Raw genomic sequence first — 18,612 nt, 5'->3', positions numbered from 1 at the left:
TTTAAAATAAATTTATTTATTTTTGGCTGAGTTGGGTCTTCACTGCTGCGCCTGGGCTTTCTCTATTTGCAGTGAGTGGGGGCTACTCTTCGTTGCAGTGCACAGGCTTCTCATTGTGGTGGCTTCTCTTGTTGCAGAGCACGGGCTCTAGGCGCACGGGCTTCAGTTGTGGCACCCAGGCTCAGTAGTTGTAGCTCGCAGGCTCTAGCGCACAGGCTCAGTAGTTGTGGCGCACGGGCTTAGTTGCTCCGCGGCATGTGGGATCTTCCCAGAGCAGAGCTCGAACCCGTGCCCCCTGAATTAGCAGGCGGATTCTGTACCACCAGGGAAGCCCCATGCTCATTTTTTTTTTTTGGCATATGGAAATTTATTACTATTCCGCTTTCATCATCAAAACTTATGATCTTGGTCTTTCCTTCTTGCCTTTATATAAGGCCAAAAGAGAGACATTGGCTACTTTGACAACCTTAAAGCAGACTCCAGGAATGTCACCAACAGCATGACCTTTGCGAGCAAATCCAGCAACCAGAACTTCATCATTTTCCTCAATAAAATTCAAACAACCATCATTGGGTACAAAGGCGGTGATTTTTTTGCCATTCTTGATTAGTTGAATGCTGACACACTTCCTGATGGCAGAATTTAGTTCTTTGGTTTCAACCCCTACTTTTTCAAGCACAATTCCCTTGGCATGAGAAGCACCTCCAAAAGGGTTGGCCTTCAGGGCTGTGCCCAAATGGGCTTTCTTGTACTGTTTATCATGCCACTTCTGGTCTCGTCGGTGGCTACGGAGCTTCCTGGCAGTACGAAGACCGCAACACTTGCCCATGCTGCCGGCGCCACGGGCCTGAGCAGAAGAGAGAAGCAGTGCAGGAAGGAGCCACAAGCCATTGCCCCATGCTCATTTTTAAACTTTGGAAAACACAGAGAAATACAAAGATTATGAAAATCACCCACAATCCCATTGCCCAGAGACAATCACAGTTAAAATCGTGACATATTTTCTTCCAATCTTTTTGCTATACATATATTCACACAAAAATTGAGATCACTTATATATATATTTAAAAAGTAAATATTGTGAACATTTCCAATGGTCATTAAAAATTCTGAGAAACAAAATTTAAAGCTTTCTTAATGCTCCAACATACAGATGAAGAATAATTTATTTAACCGTTCCCCTATCTTTGGAGAACAGCAGGGCTTGGTCAGGAAATAAATAGTTATGTAAATAACAGGACTGGAATTAGCACAGAAGATTAAGAACCCTAGGTTATTCCTTGGTCTCTGCAACTTAATAGAATCAAGGGAGGCAAGACAATCAAATACAATATTTTTAGCCTTTAGAAGGATCCATCCATATACGTATATATTTAGCCTTTTTGCTGATGTGTTATACTGAAAGGGGCCCCCAGATTAAAGCACTTAAGACAGGGGCTCCTTACCAGAATGGTAAGAGTAGCTCTCATATCTGTATGGGTCAGAAAACAGTACCAGAGAATGCAACTCAGGGAACTCAACTGGGCCAATCAAAACCCAGCTCCTGTCTAAGAAAATTAAATCAAGATTTTTTACTCCCCAAACTCATGATATTTAACAAACACGAAAAGTTGGGCTTAAATTATTATCAATTATTGCATTTTTTTAATCTTCTAAGTGAGAGTCCAATTTTAATGGGGGGATTTCTGGCTCTAGAAAGCACAGATGGTAAGATGTCATAGCTCTGCACATAAAAAGGTACCCACTCTTCTACAGATATATTAATTTTTTTAAAAAAACTGAATTTCTAATTGGTGACCCTGACTTGAGGATTTCGTGATTATACAGAGTTCAGCTGGAATGGGGAACAGAGCAGGTTACTTAGGAGTCAGAAGAGAGCTCAGGCACTCTCACGGAGCAATGTTCTCAAAGCACGGGGAGACAAAAACAGGCAGCTGGACACCAAAGTGTACTGTTGTCACTGGGAAGTGACTGCCCAGCCTGGGGCTACATTTCCCAGTCCCTCCTGCATCTGTGTGGGGCCATGTGACTAGTTCTGGCCAATGGAATGAAACAATTAGAGAACGTACCACTTCTGGACCAAGTAACACTTGGTCCCTTGCACTTTCTTTCCCGCCTACAGTGACTGTGGAGGCTCATACTGAAGACGACAGCATCACAAGATGGAAGGGGGCTGCATGCTTGAGTCACCATTTAGAGTAGAGGTGCCCAGGACAACTGACTAACCAGAACATCAACACTGGATCTTGTGTGACCAAGAAATAAATATCTATTGTGTTAAGCCACTGACATTTGAAGGTTGTTTGTTAAAGTCAGCCTATCTCAACAGGGGCTCACTAAAAAGGCCTCTCTGCTATCTGACAACCTGATTTAGCAGAGACAGAGCATGGGGAAAAAGATGAGTGTGGAGTACTTCTTCAAGATGGAGAACAGTATTTTTTTCAATAAAACAAGGGGGATAAAAGATGGAGGATAACACAAATGGGGAAAGACAGGGCAAGAAGAGGACAAAGCACCAAGGTTTATAGTCACAGAGAATCTGAATTAAAGCTCCAGAAAATCAAGGTGGTAGAGGGAAGTCTAAAATCAAATTCTTTTTTGATGTGACTTGGGCTTCTGATGTGTTCCATGGCCTACATGACCAATGAAACATTAGTTATAAATGTATATTTCTGTCAACAAGCAGTGTTTCTTTGGTATTCAAATCATTTCTCTTCCCCAAATCATCTCCCTTTTTGATTGATGACTCTTCACTCTTGATATTTTAGGTCACATTCTAATTCATTGAGTTCTCTTGAGATTTTGGTTACTGGTTGAAGCGACAATATAGGCATGAAAAATAGTTCAAGATTTCATTACACAGATTAAAAATGTTAATGAAAGCTTTTTGATCCGCAGCAAGATCACTCAGGGTTTTTCCGTCAGCTATAGATTTTTCAGAGCTCTGGAACATTCACAGTGACATGAAGCTGCACCCATCTGTTTACTGATATCTTGAGTGTTAAATGCTCCTTGTGTTATTCTCCAAGGATAGAGCGCTGAGTTGTTATAAAGTGTTAGCCCTCACCTTCTGAAGCCCCGCTCTGCTGGAATTGCTGAGCTTCACTCCCATTCATCTCTCCATGGGTACATGTATGTATGAACGTACGTATGTATTGGGTTGGGCAAAAAGCTCATTCGGGTTTTTCTGTAAAACCCGAACGAACGTTTTGCCCAACCCAGTAAGTATGCATGTATGTATGTATGTATCTATAAATTTTAAGCCCTAATAAGGAGCTAGGCAAGGAATATACCAAACGCTAAAACCAGTCCTGACTAGGGCAGAGAGTCTTATGAGAGGCCCAGCCACGCCAAAAGATGCGATCTAGGCTGTGTCTTGCTGCCCTAGTATGATCCTAGGTCAGCCTGTTGGTACTATATCCACTGGCCTCTCAGTTCCTCAGTCTATTGGTATTATATCCTCAATGCCTGGCTCAGAATCTGGCACAGAGTAAATACCTGACAAATGTACACTGAGTAGAACTAACTTCTGGAATTCTCAGAGTCACGATTTTCTTGGAATACTTTCTGAATTGGTAAAGTCTGTCTGTGTGGGCTTCTGCCTCAATTTCTTACTGGGGCTGAAAACCAGGCTTGCAAACCAGCCACACCCCACCCAGCACTGATCAGCTCCTCCTACAGGATTTTAAACCCTGTTCTCAGTGGATCCATCTCTTGCTTGTGGACCTTCTCCAAGAGAACCGAGACAGTCTTCAGTTGATTTACGAGCATCACCCACTCCTGACACACGCCCCCTCCCACCCCTACAATCATACAAACTGGAATTTTGAACATTCCCATATAAGCTTTGGTCAAGGAAGAGTTCACTCACTCCACTGGATGCTGCATTTTCCACTGCTGGATAGCCACGCCTTAGGAACAGAGCCTGTAACTCGGCCTTGTCTCTTAACCTGTCCCACTATTTTTACTGCTTTTCCCTCAGTATCTGCTCACTGCAGAGGCTCTAGTAAGTCCCTCCACAGAGTTCTCTCACTCCTGTAACCCCAAGGTATGACCTAATACCAGTTACAAGGACCTTTCAAATGCTTTCTGCTACTTATCAGACCTGAGGTTTGCTACATGCAATTAACTACACACATAATTAGAAACTCACAGAATATGGTTGGCTTCTACCAATAACTCATTTGATCCAGGATTTATGGAAGGTGGAAGAACTCGACCTACTTACAAAAGGAATTGAGGTAATCTATGCCTGTGAATAATTATAGATAAAATGAATGGAGGAGGGAGGGAGGCATGCTTATAAAACAGTAACAAGCGGGATCCTTGTAGGGATATAACTCTTCTGTATGTTGACCCTATCAATGTCAATATCCTGGATGTGATGCTGTATGATAGTTTTTGCAAGATGTCACCTTTGGGGAAAGTGGGTAGCTTGTATTATTTCTTGCAACTAAATGTGAATCTGCAATTATGTCAAAGTAAAAAGCTTAATTAAAATAAATGAATGGGAGTAAAAGAAGTTAGGCACTTTTGGAATTTGTTCTTAAAAATCTTGTGTACATAGGCAGAAAGGCAAATAAACTTTAGCTAAAAATGACTGATCTACTGATAATGAAAATTCAAATAAGACACAGGTTAGTCAGGCAATTCTCAGTAAGAAAAATGAAGAGCAAATAGAAGGAACATAGTATCAGAGCCTTCTAGAACTCACTAGGATATGAACCATTGAACTTCTGACAATAATACAAAGAAAACTCCCCAAAGCAAAACATTTAATTATTTTAGTTTCCAAACTGTGCATGCCATAGTAATAACTATAGGTATAAAAACATAATCTTCTCTTTCTACCACATTCCATTTAGAAGTCTAGCATATGAAATAGCAAAATGAATCTCTCATTCACAGTTATAAGTCATATGAGATAAACCATGATTTAAAAATGAGATGCCTGATGACCAGAGAAAGAAGTATAAGATTGCGACCTAAAAGTCAACTATATAAATCCATAGCATTAACTTGGAACTCTTCTTGACAACTGCAACATAAACCAAATTATTACTGACATGACTGCATATGCTGCAGTCCTCCGGGTAGTCATGCTCAGTTATACTCCTCACATGTACCTTCGCCAGGAAATAATCACAATTACTTTTAGTTCAGCCCTGAGCTACCATTAGTGATAAATTATGATGAGGATTGCATTCAACATTATTGACTACATGAATGACAATACCATTAACAAATTAGATTGAAGGTCTTATCTAAAACAAATGTCCTAATGGGGAGAAGTAAAATCCTTTCAAAGAGAGGCCCAGAGGTACTTCCAGATAGCCAGTACTACTTCCTATGAATTCTGATGGTGTAAGATGGATAACATAAGAGGTGATAAGTCTCCAATTCAACACTCTCAGGCCCATGGTTTTTTTCTAACCAATTCAACAGACACTCAGGCCCATGTTTTTTTTCTAATTTATTTATTTAGTTATTTATTTTTGGGTTGCATTGAGTCTTCGTTGCTGTGCACAGGCTTTTCTCTAGTTGTGGCGAGCCGGAGCTACTCTTCGTTGTGGTGCGTGGGCTTCCTGTTGTGGTGGCTTCTCTTGTTGAAGAGCACGGGCTCTAGGTGCGTGGGCTTCAGTCGCTGTGGCACGTAGGCTCAGTAGTTGTGGCTCGTGGGCTCAGTAGTTGTGGCTCACAGGCTCAGTAGTTGTGGCACACGGGCTTAGTTGCTCCGTGGCATGTTGGATCTTCCCAGACTAGGGCTTGAACCTGTGTCTCCTGCAATGGCAGGTGGATTCTTAACCCCTGTGCCACCAGGGAAGCCCCCAGGCCCATGCTCTGGGTGAGTATGAAGCATATCCTTGTACTTCCCACTTGCATTAATTAGCCAAGGCTTCCAGCTTCCTGGAGAGAGACCCAGAGAGCTTGGCACTGGAGGCACCCAATAACCTGGGAAAGATCCAGGTCTTCAGGTCAGTGTTACTAGAGTAGAGATCTCGCCAGAAATGCCAAGTCACAGGGTAAGTCAGAAAAGGAAGAGCTTGTGCCCACCCAACTGAAATCAGCCATCAGAGCCCAGGAGTGGCCAGGCTGAGAATGTACACTCCGGCTCACGGGACCCAGCGAAGGACGGGCATGTGCCCATTTTCTTTTCTCCATGTCTAGCCCCAAAGCCTTCACTTATTTTTTATCTTGTACTGTCTGTTTCATAGCAAGTCATCTCAAATCCTTTTTTGGATAAAGTACAAATGAAAGGACAAAAATAATGGTTGATAATACACTGGCCTTGCTTGCTGGCCTTCCTTGCTGCTCTTAAAGGCCTTTATCACCCTTCCTTCGTGGTGGCGCCTTGGCTGTCTAAAAGCAGCTTAAGTTGTGAGTCACCACTAATCATGCATTGACTTTGACCTGAGCATTTCTGGAGAACTGTCCTGATCGGAACATAAGCCATCTGGTCGCAGCTAGCAGTGGTCTCTGAAGAAAGAGATGTCCTGCTTTGAGAACTACCCCTGTGCCCCTGATTCCCAGAGACAGTCTCAGATTATAAGAGCTGATCTGGACCAAGCAGCACCCCTATCTCCAAATGCCTATTGGGCACTTTTCTTCTATCTTTTCTTTTTTAGTTTTTTTTTTTTTTTTTTGCGGTACGCGGGCCTCTCACTGTTGTGGCCTCTCCCATTGCGGAGCCCAGGCTCCAGACGCACAGGCTCAGCGGCCATGGCTCACGGACCCAGCCGCTCCGTGGCATGTGGGATCTTCCCGGACTGGGGCACGAACCTGCATCCCCTGCATCGGCAGGCGGACTCTCAACGACTGTGCCACCAGGGAAGCCCTCTTCTATCTTTTCAAGTAATTTGAACTAGAATCACTGCATATTTAAACTCTACCTATTTCCACAAGGACTAAACATGTTCAAAACCTGTGACTAATTGTGGAAAAAAATGGATTGGGGGGTGGTTAGTTGTTTTGGGAATTTTCTCTTAAAGCCCTGTCAACACATGCAGAAATGTAAAGAAACTTCAGCCAAAAATGACTGAACTGATTGAATGAGAAGGGAAAATCATCCCCAGCACAGGCTACTGGGACAATTCTCTGCAGAGTTAATGGGAGCTGGAGAGCAAGGAGAAGAAACCCTAAGCCCAGTGTGAAAGCACAGCTCACAGCTACCTCTTCAGGGGCTCCGCATGTCATTCCTCCCCCAGAAAGCCCTCCCTTCAATTTTCACACCCACCATGGGTGTGTCTCTACTGCTCATTAATTCTCCCCTATTTCCATTCCTCACTCTCCTAGTGGCGATCCAGTTCTTAAAGGCAGCTCTTTTGCCCCTTTCCTGTTTGCCCATTTCTCTTCCCCTCTAACCTTAAAAGAACCTAATCATAAGAATGAGATCACTAGGCAGTTTAACCTAACTCCTGACTTATGCTCTCCTGAATGGACACCATGCCTTGCCTAACCTGTTGATTCTTTTCCTAGATAAAAAGAAGAATGAGGAATGAAGCAGTTAAAAAATGACTAGCTCTCCACCCTGAACAGTCCCTTTAGCAATCCTGCAGGCAGATCACAGGGATCAAGATGACATCTGAAGAGAGTCAGCCAGTCTACACTCAATGTAGATGAGAATGATGCAGAATCCAACCTTCTGCTTTGACAGTTCACTGAGATTCTTTCCCCTTTTTCCCCTTAAAAACTGTCATGGCTGATCAGAATCTCCGGAGTTGGTCTCTGGACATGAGTCCACCATCTCCCCAGATTGCTGGCTTTTCTCATTAAAGCACGTTTCCTTTCTACTGACACTTGCCTCTCGAATTATTGGCTTTTGAGCGGCAAGCAGCCAAACCTGGGTTCAGTAACATCCTTTCCTGATTAAAAGGAAAACAAGGCAAAGAAGACAAAATGTTGGGAATAAGGGAACAGAAGTTAAGCCTTAACATGGTTTTCCCCGGCTGATGGCTATGTTGAGATGTGTAAGAGGGTCTGCAGTCCAGTCCAGTCCCTACAGTGGAGGACATAAGTAAATAAGGCGGAACTTTCTTGCCTGGCTCCAAAAACATCTGGTGTGACCCAAGGGCCCAAGCACCATGTCATCACGGGAGAAGAGAGCCAGCGAATAAAGAGTAGAGACCAAAAGAGATTTAACTGTGTGTGAGAGAGAGGAAAGAGAAAGGGATGGCACCCAGGGGTTAACTCTTTTCATTATGCCCCCAGAAACAGGATTGCCAGATTTAGCAAATGAAAATATAGGACCCCCTCCAATTAAATTTGACTTTTAGATAAACAATAATTTTCAACGTAAGTGTATCCCAAGTGGGACACACTTATATTAAAAAATAGTTGCTGTTTATCTGAAATTCCAATTTAACTGGGCAACCCTACCCAAGAGTGTTTAAGAACTTAAGCACTGGAATCAGACAAAACTGGATTTAAATACAGCTCCACTGGGCAAGTCACTTAATTTTGTGTTTACCTCAGTTTCCTAAACTGTAGAAGAGGAATAATAATAGTGCCTACTGCACAGGCCTATTGTGAGGATTAAATGAGATAATTCATATAAAGTGCTTAGAATAATGCCTGGCACATTGCTCACAGAATGTTTATTATCTGGAAGCATATCAAGGGCCACAACAACTGGATCAGAAAGGTGGCGGTAAACCACTCACTCAGCTTTGTCACCTTTATACAAATAAGCCCCCGAAGCATTATGTCTAGCAAACTCCTCCTCCTCCACTGGCTACTGATACACCAACTTCTGCGGCATCTCACACCTTTTAACGCAAATACAGTATCTTCTCCAGAAGTTACAACTCCTCAAGACAACCTTGTTTCTGTTCATAGCACCATCCTTCTCTCCAGCTCAAAATCTAGGAGTCATCTCTGCCACTCCCTCTCTCCTGAACCCACATCTGATATCCTTGGCTGAGTTAACTATTTGCAGGTTGCATGTTAATTTCTTTTCAATACCTTAAGACTATCTGACTTGGCATTATAACCACGCTTTTCTTGGTACACACACACACTGTTTATCTGATCAATGCTCCTTTCAGAAGCAGGAAATATTTTTATTGATTTTGCTGTAAATCACATAGTCAGTGCTTCCTTCATATAAGAAAACAACAATGTGAACCTTGGCTGTTCGCAAGGTCACAGATCTTGGATCTAAGCCAAAGGCCTGAGTTTTATTTGGTTGTTCCTCTTTAAGAAAAATCAATATTAATAACAGAGACTTAAAGATTCTTCCACACTTTCAACCACATCATGCATGTTTCTGTGTAGTCTGATTCCAACTTGTTTTGCAACTATACCCCATGTCAACACAGAATATCCACCAGTTCATAGACATACCCTTCATTTTCTACCTCCATGCTTCTTTGACTTTTGTTACTTCTTCAGAGTCACATTTTTTGAGCATTGTGTCGATGAAGAAACACACCTTGTACCATTTCATCTAATCCTCATAACAAATCTGTCACGTGATGGGTACCATCATCCCCATTTTACATATGAGGAAACTGAGGCTTTGAGAAGTTTCGTGACTTGCCCAAGGACACGTGCTAGTGAGTAGCAGAGCTTGAACTGGAATTCAAATCTTCAGGCTCAAAGGCCCATGTTCTTCCCAATACACCACACAACTTCCCTTGGATACAAAGTGCCTTCAACTGCACCCCATTCCAAATTTTAACCTATGAAAATGCCTGTTTTAAAAGTCTGTTTCAAATACTATCTCCTCCATAAAGTGCTTGATCACCCAGTCCAAAAATGAGCTCTCCCTACTTGGATTTCTTCAGCATGCTGTCTATTCAGTCATTCAAGAAACAACTGAGCACCTACTGTGTGCTAGCTTCTATAGTAGGTGCTACAAAAACAGCAGTGAATGACACAGGAAGGACACTGATCCCATGGATCATATATTTTTGCAGTATATATCGTAAAATCATAGAATGATAGTTTTCAATTTAAAAAAAAATTTTTTTTGACTGCGTTGGGTCTTCATTGCTGCACACAGGCTTTCTCTAGTTGCGGCGAGTGGAGGCTACTCTTCATTGCAGTGTGTGGGCTTCTCATTGCGGTGGCTTCTCTTGTTGTGGAGCATGGGCTCTAGGCACGCGGGCTTCAGTAGTTGTGGCGTGCAGGCTCAGGAGTTGTGGCTTGCAGGCTCAGGAGTTGTGGCGCACGGGCTTAGTTGCTCCATGGCATGTGGGATCTTCCCGGACCAGGGCTCGAACCTGTGTCTCCTGCAATGGCAGGCGGATTCTTAACCACTGTGCTACCAGGGAAGTCCAATAGTTTTAAATTTCATGTCATCTAAAGCCCTTATTTTACAGATGAGTAAACTCACACATATGAAGTTCAGTATCATGCCTTCATAAACAGAGATCAGACTGGAGGCCTCCATCCCCACTGCTCATCAACATTGTGCCCATGGCTTCTTTTCCTTCACAGGTTGTCAGCAACTTGAGGGCAGGAACTGTGTCTTAATCATCTCTGTACATCCTTCAGCATTAGCACAGGCGTTCCAAAAAAGGGTAGAATGTGTGATAATGGTGGCGAACAGGAAAGATATATTATCTACACCCTTAGATCCCAAATGGACAAGATAGCGAGATCTTTAACATTTATAAAGCATGTTACAGTTCAAAGTATTCCCTCACACCATTCATTTCTCGGCAAAGGAGCTTTCATAAATTATGGATGTACACTGCAGAGTCAAGCTTGTGAAAAGATCACATATTTTAAAAATAGAAAATGTTGTTTTCTCCGATAATCTATCATTTTTCATTGTTTTCCCCCTTAATTCAATCCCCAGAATTACAAATAGCATATTAATACCTAACTTATCAGAAGGCTACCTACCTATCAACTTCAACCATGAAGAAGACACCTGAAATTAAAAAGGAAGCAGAAAATTCCTCTGCGCACTAAAATATACCTTACGAAGTATGGGCACTAAAGAAATAGCACTGCTTTTTTCATGTCTGCTCATTCCACAGTACTTGAATGCTCATGCTTTCTCTGTGCAAGCAACTCACTCTGGGACTCTTAACGCTTAGTTTGGACACATTTCTAACAGGCACAGCCATCGAATTTTCATACCTTACAGCCAATGAAAAGCAGGAAACAGAAAGTGGAAAAGGTTGGCCAGAAGCAAGTTATTCTCCCCCATTCTCAGAGTTCATTGTAATTCCGGCAGCCACAGGTGTACCTCATAAATGCCCAAGACTGAAGACAATGCAGCATCAGTCTACGGATTATGGTACTTCATAATATTTGTGAAATGTGTTACATATAAATACACTGTGAAAGAGAGCTAGGGTTCCTTCCTAGCAGCAGCCAGGTAAGGATCAGACTGCCATGGCTCCTGGAAAAAATATTCATTTATCTTTCTGTATTTAAAAGGCGAAATCATTAACTTTGTGGGAGTGAAGGTATTTTGTTAGAGTGAGACTGAAATTCCCTCCCCTCAAATTCTTCAGCTCCTGAACAGAATAGACGTGGATTATCTTTCACCAGCAGGGGGAGGTTAAAACAAGGAAGTTCTAAAAATGTCCAAGTCTTCACCAGAGGGGCTGAGCCTTTTTCAGTGTGACTGATTGGCTCCTGTAAGCAGCATGGTCTAATTTAGAAAGGTCAGGAAGTAGTGTTTAACATTTACTGAGGCAACAAACTTAGGAAAAACGAATGTGGCAAAAAGGAAACACGCTCAGCAGGACTGGCCCTTGCACAATGGCTTCGAGAAGAGCTGGGGGGGAAACTTCACAATGTCTGCACCACTGCACACTGACAAGAAATCTTTTTTGCCATGAAATCACACTTGGCATGTTTTTACAGTGAGAAGACATCTACACATCAGCTCAGAGAGAGCTGAGCGCTTACTCTTCATTGCGATGAAAGCGATGATGCGGAGGCATTTGCTGTTGTTTTTAAGTGGAAATCACCATGGGTAAATCCGACTCCTTGGCAGGACCGGGGGAGGGGCAGAGGGCAGCCAACTCCCCGCTGGGGTCCAGCAAAGATGGACATGGCGGCCTGGGAAGAAGCATACCACTTGAGATTCTCCAGGGAGGCCGAAGAAGTAACCAGCTGTGAAGTTACCTTCACCTTAGCACAGTACAGAAGGACCACCACAGCCATGGGGAGAGGGGGTAGTGTTTGAAAAACCGCACAGTCTGCCAAACTGTTTGCATTTCCTGAGAGACAAAGACAGGATAGCAAATCCAACAGGAGTCCAGGCTCTGACGTTTGCTGTGCGAACAAGTCAGAGCCCCTCTCTTGGCTTCAGTTTCTCTATCTGCAAAATGAGGAGGTAGTACAGACTAGAAAATCTCTAAAATAATCTCAGTCCTAACATCCTGCGCTCTGTGATTCAACTGCCAGATTGAAACTGTGGGAATGGGATTATCTTCCCAAACTAAGGTTATCACATTTATTTGTTTATTCCTCATAAGAAAGATGGGCCAATTATTGTAAGGGATCAACCCTCCCTCACGAACTCTAGCTATAAAACTGGGGCAACATCTAACTATGTAAAGAACAGGAACCCATGCTGGCTGGCCACAGAATTCCTCTCTGAGAGAAAACTGTTTTGATTTAGGACAAAGGCCATGTTTGGTTATGAAGATGAGCCCCCAGGGCAGAGTCTGAATGGGTTGAGCTGAGACCAGCCTAACTGCTAAACTGCTCTTTGTAAGAAAAGGAAAAGAGTGGGGGTGGTCAGAAATAAATGAGCTGGAGAGGGAAAGAAAAGAGGTGGAAGGCAGGAGCCAGGGGCCACGCAGCACAATGGAGGTCTGAGTCACAAATATTGGGTTGGCCAAAAAGTTCGTTCGAGTTTTTCACGTTACAGAAAACCCGAACGAACTTTTTGGCCAACCCAATATAAGGGCGCAGGGGTGGAGGGCGGGGTCTGGAGAATAGCTCCCAGAGGCTAGGGTTGCAGATCAAATTTAACTGGATACCTTGTATTTTAATTTCAGGTGAACAAGGAAAAATTTTTAGTCTAAGTGTGTCCCCAATATTGCTTGGGACATAGTTACACTAAAAAAAAAAATTCATTGTTTATCTGAAATTCAAATTTCACTGGGTATCCTGTATTTTTATTTGCTAAATCTGGCAATCCTACCAGGGGCAGAAATGACGAATATTCTAGGAATTTCAATCTGAGGTTGTTTAGCTGTACTAGGGTGTAATCCTCCTCAGAGATGCCACCTAACCCATAAGACGGGTTTGGGTTAATTAGAAAAAACTACCTCTCCCTCCCAGAACCCAGCTAGGGCACAGGCTTGGTGAGCGGCTCAGGGGCCAAATTTCAGCCCATATTCCCCTCAATCCTGCCCCCCTTCCCTGTCTTCAAACCTTTAGCAAAGTCTGCCACACACATCCCTAGGCCAAAGGTGTAGCCCAGGACAGGATCTGCATGGAGAGATGCAGGAAAAGAGAACCAGGTTTATTTCATGAGCTAAGCCACAGAGCAAAGATCAAGGATTCAGTGGCCACAGAGAAGAGGATTCACAGGTGATGAGTATAACAGTCCTTGGCCCGCACCCAGAATCCCCAGAGATGTTGGAGGGATTCTAGGCCACGCACTTTGCATTGGGTGGCATTAGAGTTGATTATAAAGGTCAGGGTACAACCTAAAGATGGGAGAATTGGGCATATAAACGTGGTTACATAGGAAGAGGAACCCCGACTCAGACTTTGAGGTCAGCGGTTACCTGCTCTATGAAGCTTTTCCTGATGGCTCCAGGCCAAATGCATTCCTTCTTTGTGTTCCCTTGTTCGTGGCACCTACCTCTGTTAAGCCACTGGGAAAGAAACTATCAGAATACAAAGAGTGAGTGAGTGAGTGAGTGAGTGAGTGAGTGAGTGTGTGTGTGTGTATCTCCCCCCCCAAAACTAGATTAGGAGTTTGAAGACATATAACTCTTTGGCAGAAGAATTATCCAGCTGGTTATTTTTAAGTAAAAGCTCTGAAAACCTAGTAGAAGTTACCTTTTTGTAAGAGACATTTACATTTACAAGGGAAATCTCCATTTGAAAGGGTGTCTCCCTCTCCAAACAGGAAGAGGAGGAAAACTCTAAATCTCTAGGCACTTTTATCAAGAGAGAAGGCAGACGTAAATCTGCATCACAACCTTACCCTCTTTAACCGGGCTCTTCCTGGTCACCCCCCTCCCTGACTTCTCATCCCCAACATCATCTTCTGTCTGCAGCTGGAGATGGTAGGTGGTATTTAAGGTGATAACTTGGGCCTTTGGGGGAGTTACTCAGTTTTCCCGGGGCTCTTTTATCACTGGAGGGGGGATGGGGGGCGGAGGCTCCACCGAGAACCTAGAAGGCTGTTTTTCCTCCCCTACAAGTTCTTTGAAAGCAAGGGCTGATTTAGTAACTTATTGATTTTATAGCCACAGCGACCGGCACGTATTAGCCACTTGATACATTTATGGGAAAGAGAAAAGATATTTTGAGTTTAACATGAAGGCTATGGGGCAATATAAGAATGTCTTTGTGTATATAAGGGATTGTACAGTTGTTTTCATGTCCACAGAGGGCACAACAAGAGGAGAGGCATCTGAAATGCAAGGTGAGGGAACTAGGCTAGCCAGAAGCAAGAACAGAAGTCACTGGGTAATCAGCCTCTGATGTGGGCTTTCAAACATAGAAAAAGAGCATTTTTTATTTACTTTAGTCAGTTTAGTATGGTCCTATCTCTCAAGGTCCCTTGCAGATGGAGAATCCTGTTTCCCATGACTTTGAATCCTAAGTACAGCGGAAGTGGTAGCATGACCATTTCCCTAACTGGTAGGGGAACACACTATTCACACTGTAATGCTATGCTAAAGGCCAGGAGAGCTGACACTTTGGGAACCTGCACCAGAAAATGCAGCCCCAAAGCCCCAAACTGCCAATTCATAGGGGACCCTGATATCTGCTTTGATTCAACGCTGAACTTTACCTTTAAGATGGGAGAGATGCAATTGACTCTTCAATGCCCTGCTAATTCAGTCCTGTTGACTAATCACCTTGGGTTAACTTTGCAAGTGCTGGAACTATCTGAACTCTCATATGAAAGAATTGTAAATAGAAACCTGGAAGGGAGAAAGGAAGGACAGGTCAAGTCTCATAATAATATTGCTAACAGTGATGATGAGAATTTCTGTGTCCTACAAAATCGCACAGAGCTGTCATTCTCCGTCTTTTGTTCACATTTGACTCTAAGGAAGACAGGCATCCCTCCTTTCCAAGGTGAGGTCCGCCCTAATTGGTGCTCATGTGCCCATCCCCCTTGTAGGACTTTACCCTGTTGATTCTTGCTTTTTCTCATCCTCCTCCTTTCCACTTTACAATTCCCCTTCCTCCGGCACCCTTCTCTTGACCTACACACATGCTCCATTCTCTCCCAAATGGAACACACTTTCCTGATTCTCTGCTCCCTTCCAAGCAAACCTGACTCGTCCTCATCCAGTTCATCCTCATCCAGTTCTCTCCTCAGAGGCACATAAAAGTCTGCACTGCCCACTCGTTGCAGTTAGGAAAGCTCACATGACTCGTTCTGGCCAATGACTTGAGTGGAGGTAACGCATCATTTGCTTAGAAGAGCAGATGTAAAATGTACGTACACTTTTTGCTTGAAGTAACAACTAAGGAGACCTCAAGTTCTAGAAGGTACAGCAGCAAGATGATTGAAGGCTTTGTCAGCCTGACTTAAACAGAGGTCTCTCCCCTAGCTCATGATGATCAGACAGCAGGAGTGAGAAATCAGCATTTCTCACTGAGAAAGAGTTAAAAACACTGAGATTTGGGGGCTGTTGGTTTGATGTTTTCTAACCAATCCTAACAGTAGTCTTTTCTCTCTCACTTCTACCTTACTATGAATTTCCTTCAAATAAAAGTCTAGCACGTGGTTCTCAAATCTACCTGTGCATAAGAAACACTCAGAGAGCTTTTAAGAAACCAGATTTCTACACCTACCCCACACCTGATGAATCCAAATACAGTTTGGGTGCTGAGGCGTAGAAATCCAGTTTTTATATAGTCTCCCCAACTGACTGAGGCAGCCGACCTGTGCCACCCCTCAGACGTCTGAGTACCCCAGCCTCCGCCCCTCCCGTCCCGTTCACACATCAACGTTCCATCACCTGCCTTCTCCATCCCCCGCCCCTTACCACGGATGAACGTGCTTCCTCACAGGCCATGTCAGACCTCCAGGACCTCCTCAGTGCAAAACCACTCAGTCTCTGTCCTACTCACATTCCCTGTAACACCTGGCACTGTTATCTGCCACTTCCTTTTTTGAAACACTCTCCTCCGTCAGTTTTCATGACGTGACACTACTGTTGCTCTCCTTCCACTTCTATAACCAATATATTTTTGCATTTTCTTATTTCCTGTCTTCTTTCATCCTGGATAGAAGTGATCCTATGCTTTTAACTTGAGTCCTCTGCTCTTTTCTCCAGTACATACTCTCTCCCTCTATTAGCACGTTGGAGCTGCCACAACAAATCACCACTAATTAGGTGGCTTACACAACAGAAATCTGCCTAACAGTTCTGGAGGCTAGAAGTCTGAGGTCAAGGTGTTGGCAGGGCTGGTTCCTTCTGAGGCTGTGAGGGAAGGATTTGCTTCAGGCCTCTCTCCTTAGCTTGTAGATGGCCATCTTTTCCCTACATCTCTTCATATTGTAGGGGAAGAAAAGTTTTTCCTCTACCCTTCTGGGTTCTTTGGTTGGTCTAATAAATAAACTGATGTAAGACAAATTAACCAGACAAAAACAAATTTAATGACGTACATAAGGGACCCCCAAAGATACAAGATCCCAGGGCAAGTCAGGCAGTTGAGGCTTATATGCCATCCTGAGCTAAGGGGTGGGATAGGGGCCTGGGCCTTCAGAAGGGAGGAGGGTAATTCACTGGACAATAATAAGAAGAGATGTTTGAAAAGAGAAATAGACCCACAGACATAGAAAACAAACTTATGGTGACCAAAGGGGAAAAGTGTTGGGGAGGGGTAAATTAGGAGGTTGGGATTAACATATACACACTACTATATGTAAAACAGATAACCAGCAAGGACCTACTGTATAGCACAGGGAACTCTACTCAAGATTTTATAATAACCTATAAGGGAAAGGAATCTGAAAAAGAATATATATATGTACGTATGTATAACTGAATCACTGTGCTGTACACCTGAAACTAACACAACATTGTAAATCAACTATACTCCAATAAAAAAAAAAGAACAGATGTTTGGTAATTAGATATGTGTCCACCCATACAGATAGATCATTCAGATAAAAGTTAACTCTAGTAATAGTTCTCTCTGATCCAGGCCCCCTATCTAAATTCTTTTAGGTAGTCAAGAGGGAGGTAAAAAGCTCCTCCTGAGTCTTTTGGACCCTGACTGCCTTCAGGTCAAAACAATCCACATGCCAAAGTGGCACATTTTGCGGAAACATGTTCTGAACCCCTTTGATATCATCTTCCTTCTATGTGAAGGGGAGCAAAATATGTCACCTCAAAATATGCCTCTTTGACATAATATCTTGAACTGGTTATTTTTAAGAAATAGCAGAGAGGAGAAGCTCTGAAAACCAAGCAGAGGTTACCCTTTTGTAAGAGAGATTTACATTTATAAGGGAGGCCTCCATTTGTAAGGGTGTCTCCCCCTCTGTAGCAAGAAGAGAATGACTAAATTTCTAGAAACATCAATGGAGAAGGCATGGACTTAAACCTGCATAATAACCATACCCTTGTTTACTGTGCTCTTCCTGGTCACCTCTCATGACTGATTCCCCCACCACCCCCAACATCTCCTTTTCTCTTTAGCTGGAGATGGTATTTAAGGTGATGGCTTGGGCCATTTGGGAGAGTTGCTTAGTTTTCCTGGGTATCTCTCATGCATACAGGAGGTATACATGTTATTAAACTTCTGTTTCTTTTTCTCCTGTTACACAGGGTCTCAGCCAAGAACCTAAAAGGATAAAGGGAAAATTATTTTTCCTCCCCTACATATGCATGTCTGTATCTGTCCAAATTTCCCCTTTTTATAAGGGCACTAGTCACATTGGATTAGGACCCACCCTCATTACCTCATTTTAGCTTGATTACCTTTGTAAAGACCCTATCTCCAAATAAGGTCACATATTCCAAGGTACTGGAAGTTAGAACTTCAACACATGAATCTGGGGAGGACACAATTCAACCCAAAACACCCCTTCAGTGATTTCACCTACTCAGTGCTTTGAATATCACTTTGGTCATTGTGACCCATCACTCTTGGCCTTGACCTCTCTCCTAACCACTAGTTCACTAATTAAAAAAAAAATAAAACAAAACAGTATTGTGAACCTATGACTTCTCATTGAACAAAGAACATTGAACAAAGTCCTTCTCCATACAGAGCTAACAGAAACTCATTACACACATAACTGCAGAGGAAGGTGATGTACAGGTAGGGAGCACATAGGGAACCTACGGCGGGAGGTCTACCCTAGTCTCATTCCACATTTCCAACAGCCTTTTGGGTATCTCTATTCAGATGTTCAACCAGCACCACAGACCCAACATGTTCAAAACCACCAAACAAATGTCCCTTTTCAAATCAATGACCCCAGCT

The 18,612-nt window shown here is 43.1% G+C and overlaps 1 pseudogene across 1 annotated transcript; it reads right to left on the bottom strand.

The window, feature by feature from the left end:
- Positions 1-342: 342 nt before the first annotated feature.
- On the bottom strand, positions 343-862 carry LOC113612551 (40S ribosomal protein S23 pseudogene; annotated as a pseudogene). The gene has a single exon (XR_003429874.1). The product of XR_003429874.1 is annotated as a 40S ribosomal protein S23 pseudogene (transcript).
- Positions 863-18,612: the final 17,750 nt, after the last annotated feature.

The sequence above is a fragment of the Aethalodelphis obliquidens genome, unplaced genomic scaffold (assembly GCF_003676395.1).
Source record: "Aethalodelphis obliquidens isolate GAN/ISIS:26980383/991018 unplaced genomic scaffold, ASM367639v1 scaffold78, whole genome shotgun sequence".
NCBI classification, from domain to species: Eukaryota; Metazoa; Chordata; class Mammalia; order Artiodactyla; family Delphinidae; genus Aethalodelphis; species Aethalodelphis obliquidens.
Note: the sequence above shows the minus strand (reverse complement) of the source record. Positions and strands in the feature narration are given on the sequence as shown.